At 58.8% G+C, this 7,025-nt stretch overlaps 1 pseudogene; it reads right to left on the bottom strand.

Moving 5' to 3' along the window:
• Positions 1-2,572: 2,572 nt before the first annotated feature.
• LOC129395938 (tektin-4-like) lies at positions 2,573-6,140 on the bottom strand (annotated as a pseudogene).
• Positions 6,141-7,025: the final 885 nt, after the last annotated feature.

Here is a 7,025-nt window from a genome sequence, read left to right as displayed (position 1 = left end):
TTTATAATGCCACTCCCAATCAGTCTGCCATTGTTAATGGTGTACAGCATTACTGAATACAATGGAATTGATGACGCCCATATCCACGGACAAACCGTGACTTATGATGGTTTGATTTATGATTTTTCAACGTTATGATGGGTTTATTGGAATATTAGATGCGTTTCTGAGTTACACTGGGTTTATGAGTATGCGACCCTAGACTCCAGAAACAGCTGTATAAGGAAAAACAGGTGTACCTAATAAACATATGCTTAGTGACTTGGGATAAACCAATAGATGTTCACAACTGATGGAGAGCCGTGAAAGAGAGATGGCGGTAAATAGTTACTATAAAAGAATTTTCCTGCACCTGTCGAGGATTTCCCCAAAAAAACGCAGAATGTGGGATGCACCTAAGGCATATGAAAGAGAGAGGGCAGAAGGAGTAAGAGAGAAATAGGAGGAAGGAAGGAAGGAAAGAGAGATGGTAGGAAGGAAGGAAGGAAGGAAGGAAAGAAGGAGGAAAGGAAGGAGAAAACACCCGGTGTTACTAAAACCCCCCAAAAAAATGGTTTCCCCCCGTGGGTAAGCCTACAATGTGGATGAATCTTGAAAATATTGTGCTACGTGTTATGTCAGTCATAACAGCTCACCTATTGTGCAATTCTGTTTATAGGAAATGTCCACAATATGGAAATCTATGCATATGGGATTGATCGCACTAGGTGGTTGCTACCTAGGGCTGAGGGTCAGGGAGAGAGTTTGAGACAGAATGAGGAGTGACTAATGTCTACAGGGTTTTTCTCTGGTCGGGGGTGCTAAGACGTTCTACAATGGATTGCCAATTATAATTGAATGTGCACAACCACAGGTATACTAAAAGCCACTCAATTCATGACTTTTAATGGGGGAATCTTATGTGGCGCACTCTCATGGAGACCATGGCAGACATAGTGAGAGAGAAAAAGGTGAGTAAATATCTGAAGCGGAGGGAGAAACAGAGAGAATGAAAAGCCCTGTGAATGGAAGGGAGAGCGAAAAGGGAAAATGGTCCTATTTAGAAATGAGAGATGTGAAACTGGGGTTCACATCAACAGTGTCACTGCCAGGAAGGAGGGTCATGCTAGCCATGTCACCGGTAGTGTGGCACGCAGGGACGCCGACCTGCTGGAGCGTCGTGCCAGCATGGGCTCTGGCAGCCACGTGGGCCAGCAGGAGGGTCCAGCTGCACAGCTGTGGGGTGAGGATAGTCTGGGTGGTGATATCGGGCATTACAGGGGCCTCTTCTGCTGGCAAGAGTGTGACAGTAGCAAGTAGATGGACAGGCCTGCGTGTGAGGACGGAATGCAGGAGGGGCTCTTGTGCGGCTGGGTGTGGGGCCCTCACGGGAACCATGGAGAAATGGCCAGGTAACTGCGTCATGTGGGCTAGTAGATTGGCCAGGGCTTCGAACGGAAGGACAATAACGGGGAGTAGCTGTCAGGCCCTGGGAGTGTCTGAGTGTAAGTGAAGATGGGTTTGGGGTCACTGAGGGATGCGTGGGAGCCATCCCTGTGTAGGTACAGGTCATTGGGAGATAGTCTCGTGAGGCCTGTGAGTGTCCAGGGTTGTCCTGGGTGCCTGGGGCTGACTGTGGCAGAAATCTGGGGAAGGCTAGAGAGAAGCTGGGAGACCCAGGAGAGTCCCTGAAGGCAGGGGGTGAAGAGGTGAAAGAAGTGGGGGGGGGTTGCAGTAAGGTCCGTGAGTTTGTAGGTGATTCCTGGGTGTGGGAAGCTGACTCCAGGTGCAATCTGGAGATGCTTGGAGAGTAGCTGAGAGAGACAGAAGAGTCCCTGAGGGCTGGGGGTGAGAACATGAGGGAGACTGGGGAGTAAGTCAGTGAAACTCGTGAGTTCGGTGGTGTATCGTGGGTGCCTGGAACTGAGTCCAGCTGGAATCTAGAGAAGTTTTGAGAGTAGCTGAAAGAGACACAAGAGTCCCTGTGGGCTGAGGGCAAAGACCTGAGAGAGACCAGGGAGGACCTCAGTGAAGTCTGTGAGTCTGTAGGTGATTCCGGAATGTGGGAGGCTGACTCCCGCTGAAATCTGGGCGTGGTGGGAGAGTAGCTGGGACAGACAGGAGAGTCCCAGGGGGCTGGGGGTGAAGACATGAGAGAGACTGGGGAGTAACTCAGCGAAACTGCTGAGTTTGGTGGTGATACCTGGGTGCCTGGAACTGACTCCCGCTGAAATCTGGGCATGGCTGGAGAGTAGCTGGGACGCACAGGAGAGTCCCTGAGGGCTGGGGGTGAAGACATGAGAGAGTCCGTGGCCCCCAGTGCGCTCTGGAGATTCATGCTGCCTGTTTTGTCTGAGCTCTGATCCAAGAACCCCCATCCTTGGTGGTCACCAGTACCCAAATCCTGCTCAAGGAGTGGGGACTCAGTTGTGGTGAAGGCCCCGCTGAGGCCCTAGAGTCAGAGCCCTGCCTGCCAGGCCAGGACCCTTGGGAACCTCCCGGGTGGTCAATGCTCCCCAGACCACGTCCTGCCTCCATCATCCCCACAGCTCCTCCTGCTCAGTCATGGGGGTTGCAACACCCTGCGATCATACCCAGTGTCACCTGGTTTTACATAGGTTTACGGAGAGGTGACACTTGCTTCTGGGGTCCTTTGGGATAAGTGGGACTGAGGAGAAAGGTGTTGAGGGCCCAGGTCAGGTGATGAGAGGGGGCACAGTGGTGGGCAGGAGCGGGAGCCATCTTCGGGGTTGAGGGTGCCCCATTTTGTGCAGGTGGTGCTGCAGCTTGTGCCGCGCGTCCTCCAGCTCCTCACAGCGGCACCCGAAGGCCAGGTTCACGGCCTCACACTGGAGTCCCAGGTCCTCGGAGGTTTCGCGAAGGATGCAGTCCACCAGCACCGACAGGTTGGCCGAGTCCTGGCGCTCGCGCTGGGCGCGGCACAGATTGTCCTGCGTGAACTTGGTCCAGGTCTCCGGGGTGGAGGCGCTGCGGGGTGGGAGACAGCCAGGGGAGGGTCGGGAGGCTCCGCCAAATGCTGGGGGCCCTGCCACGCCCCCATTCCCTGTCTGTGCCCCATGCTCCTGGAGGAACTGCATGGACTCCAATGCACCCCGTGCAGACCCACGAAGCCCAGTCCCCCAAGCTGCCTGCCTCCGAGTGCCCCCCGCCCACAACTCCCCTGAGTCCTCCCACACCCTACCCACCCCGGGCACTTAGTCCCCTCCTGCCCCCGCAACCCCGTTCCCAGCACCGCTGCCCCCGAGGCCCCCTCTGCAGCACCTCCGTCCCCCGCAGCCCCCCTTCCCTAGTACCCAGCGCCCGCGTCCGCTTCTCGCACCCAGGAGTTTGCCGCGCTCAAGTGTGCGGTGGTCGCGCTCCCTCTGCTGGCCTTGGGTGGAAATGCAATCCTGCCAGCGCCTGGGGCTGACCCCACCCCACCCTGTCCTGTCTACGGGCAACCAGGCTGTGCACGCGCTGGGCACTTGAGGAGGTCTTGCTCGCTTACTCATGCCAGGGGCAGACAGTTGCCCAAGTGCCCTCGGGGGCGAGGGCCTCTGGGCCAGGCTGGGGGAAGGAGCCCCGCTGGGGCCCCCAGGCAGAGGGAGGTGAGACCACAGCCAGGGCAAGCGCGGGGCAGAGCTGGCCCCCCCCCCCACTTGGAAGGTGGTGGAGTGCCTGATGAGCCTACACCTCGGTGCTCTGGCTGTGGTGGCGCCCGCAGGTCTTGTCGAGGTTGTAGGCCTCCACCTTGTCCGACCAGTGCATCTTGCAGATCTCCGTGTGCTCCCGGTTCAGTCTGGGGCGGGGTGGAACAGGGCATTGGTGTGTGGCCAGGGAGGGCCCCGCTGGGGACCCTCCATGCTGCAGGCTAGGCCTTCATGCCCGCTTCAGGAGGGAGCTCTGGGCCGGCTGTCCTCGTGCTCAGCAGTGACCAAGAGCTGCCGCCCCTGCTGGGAGGCTGCAGATCAGTTGTGGCACTGGGCTTTGGCCACTCAAACTCAGGCTGGGCCGGAAACTCCCCCACCCAGCCCTGTGCTCCCACTGTGACCTGGGACAGCCCCTGCCGGCTCTGAGCTTCAGGGTCCTGTCGTTCAATGCCTTGCCCCAGGACCAGCCGTGGGTGGGGTCAGGAGTCATCCCTTGGGCAGCCCTCGACCCACCGGATCTGGTTCACTGCTTGCACGATGGCTCTCTTCAGCAGCTCCTGAATGTTCCGGATGAGCTCAGCTTCCTGAGGGAGGAGACGCCCTGAGCACCAGAGCCTGTCCTTGGTGAGGATCCCAGGAGGCCCAGCTGCTGCAGGCCTAGGTCAACACCTGAGCAACCAGAAGGAGTTGAATGCCGGGCCTGAGCTCTGACTGTGCAAGTTCTGCTCTCTCACTGGGTTTATCTTGGGCTTTTGGGCATTCTCCTTGGTGCGTTGTAAGTGGGGTGTTTTCCTCCAGGGCCTTCTATGGGCTGCTGGGAAGGTCCCTCAGCGGCAGTTCCCACGCCCCAGGCCTCAAGAGTCATCACTGCTGCTCACTCACTGCACCCAGGAACGTTGGCCTGCCTCTGGCCTCTGGACAGCCCCTGAGGACCCTAACTCTGGGGGCCCAGATGCCCGCCCAGGCTGCCCCTCAGGGTTCTGTGTTGGGAAAGACCATCCTCACACCAAGAACAGGAGGAAGACCCTGTGTTTCTTCTTACTGCCTGGCCCGTTTAATTTTCTGTGTGTAGGAACAAGCCTTTTTTCCCTGTGATTGGGGTCTTTGCCTGGACCACCAGCTACCTCCTTGTGTGCCAGGGCCCGAGTCCTGCACCCCTCTGTCCCTGGGTTTTCCTCTTCCTGCACTGTCAGTGTCTCCGTCACTTCGCAGGCACCCTTGTTGCAGGCAGAGGGTTTGTGGGAGCTGCAGCAGTTCTTGAGGCACTGAGAGGGTGCAGGGGGATAGGCCTGCAGAAGGGGAAGGGAGGGAGGAGGGAAGGCATGAGGGGAGGGAGGGACTCAAGGGTTCTTGCCTGAGTTTGGGGTTATGGCAGGAGACCAGCTGCCTCCACCCCACATCTTTCACAAATGTCTACAGGCCTTTAGTGGTTCTCATGGAGGCCCCAGGCTCTGAGAGCTCAGGGAATTCTCCAGAGCCAGCATCAGGGCCAGGACTGAGTTACTCTCTCACCCTATGGGGTTGCCCCATAGACAAGCTGGGCTGGATTGGGAAGTTACAGGTGACATGGAGAAGGGGACCTGTGGGTGCAGATCTTCGTGTCCCCGGCTCTGTATAGGATGAATGGGAGCAGTAGATCCCAGCCTATCCCACCCTACCTGTCCACACCCGCAGTGCTGGCCCAGACCTGGGTTTCCACCTCGGGAGCAACTGTCCCAACCAGGGAGCATCTCTGGGGAGCCCAGGGTCAGGATGACTATGCCAGGACTCAAAGGGATTGGAGGACGAGAGGAGAAACAGCTGCTTGGAAGTCAGGGGCCTTCTGGGGCAAAACTGCCTCCTGTCACTAAGGGGCCAGATTTCGGGACTCAGGGGTCTCACGCACAGAGGGCTGGTCTCCCGTGTGCTTGCAGCAGCCACGTGGCTTGTCCACATGAACTGCCGGGGGCTCCTCCTCTCTGTGCCCACAAATCCTGGCCACCCAAGGCTGCTGGCACCTTCAGCAGCTCCGTCTCCACATGGTCACGCACGAGGTTGGCGTGCTGGTGGTGCTGGCTGCACTGCATGTTGTCAGTGGCGATGGAGAAGGGCACCTCCATGGCATCCAGGGCGCGCTCCAGCCGTTTCTTCTGGGCCAGCAGCAGGTCGGTCTCCGCAGCCAGCGCCTCCACCTCGGGCTGCAGCTCCGACTTCCAGCTGTGCGTGTCCTGCAGTCGCTCGCCCACTCTGCACGTGGAGTCTTGCTGTGTCGGCTGCGTCAGCGCCTGGGTCTCTGCGGCCAGCTGATGGCTCTCATGCCCCTGCAGCTCCCGCTCTGCTGGTTGCAGTCGGCAAAGGCCTGGTGGTAGCGAGCATAGCAGTTCTGGAACCACACCTCCAGCCGGCAGTGGCCAGGCCGGAGGACGTGTAGGCGCCCGTGTTGCGGGCCACGTCATACTCTTTGCAGGGCAGCTCGCAGGGCGGCACTTTCTGTGGGGCCGGCTCTGGTAGGAGCACATCCGTCTGCACCATGGTGTCTGCCGCTCACCAGGACCAGGGGAGTGAGGAGTGTGTGTGGTCAGCTTGCTGCGGTCAGCCCAGTGCAGTCATCGGTCGGCTCCAACGGCTCAGTCCCAGAGCAGGACGCGGCTCCCAGTCGCTTGGGTGACGCAGTAAACCAAGAGCTTCCTGTTGCCAAGAAACGAGATCTCTTCTCCAGTGGCTAGGGGAGGGGTCATTCAGGGCGGTGGGCAGAATTGCCCTCTTAAAGGGCCAGGCAGCCCCAGCCCCACCTCGGGGCAATCAACAGTGGCCAAGTGTTCCTGTCACTTAGAGGATCCCAGGGCCAGCCGTCTCCAGCCTCTGTGTCCCACCCTTAGGGTTCAGGGTGTGGGTGGGGACCTACTGCCCTGGCCCCTTCGTTGATTCATCCATTTGTTCCTGGTTTGCTCTCTGATCCTGTCCTGTGCGGAGCTCCACGCTCAGGGTGAACAAGACAGAGGAGGCTCTGCCCACCTGCCCCCTCAGGGCAGAGGGCTGTGGTTGTTGTGTGGGTGTTGGGTGTGCTCAGTGATAGTGTTACTTGATGCCGTACAGGTGGCTGCTCTCCCTGCCCTCCTGGCCCCAACAGCAGCCTGGTAGCACAGGGAGGGTCCCAGGCCAGGCCCCCTCAGGGGCAGTCTGAGGCAGTTCCTGCAGGGACTCCGCTCCATTTTCTCCTGGACCTAGTGCCTGAGAGCCAGGCCCTGGTCTCTGGCCTTCTCCTCCCAAGTCCCAGCCAGTGTCCCCTCAGGCTGGGCACAGTGGGGAGGGAGGGAGTCTGAGTGTGCTTTTCCCTGGGGAGTTGAATTCAGCCTCTGGGTAAGTGTCCAGAGTCAGATGCCCAAATCTGCCCCACAGGGCGGAGGCAGGCTCTGT

This window comes from Pan paniscus, chromosome 22 (assembly GCF_029289425.2).
Source record: "Pan paniscus chromosome 22, NHGRI_mPanPan1-v2.0_pri, whole genome shotgun sequence".
NCBI lineage: Eukaryota > Metazoa > Chordata > Mammalia > Primates > Hominidae > Pan > Pan paniscus.
Note: the sequence above shows the minus strand (reverse complement) of the source record. Positions and strands in the feature narration are given on the sequence as shown.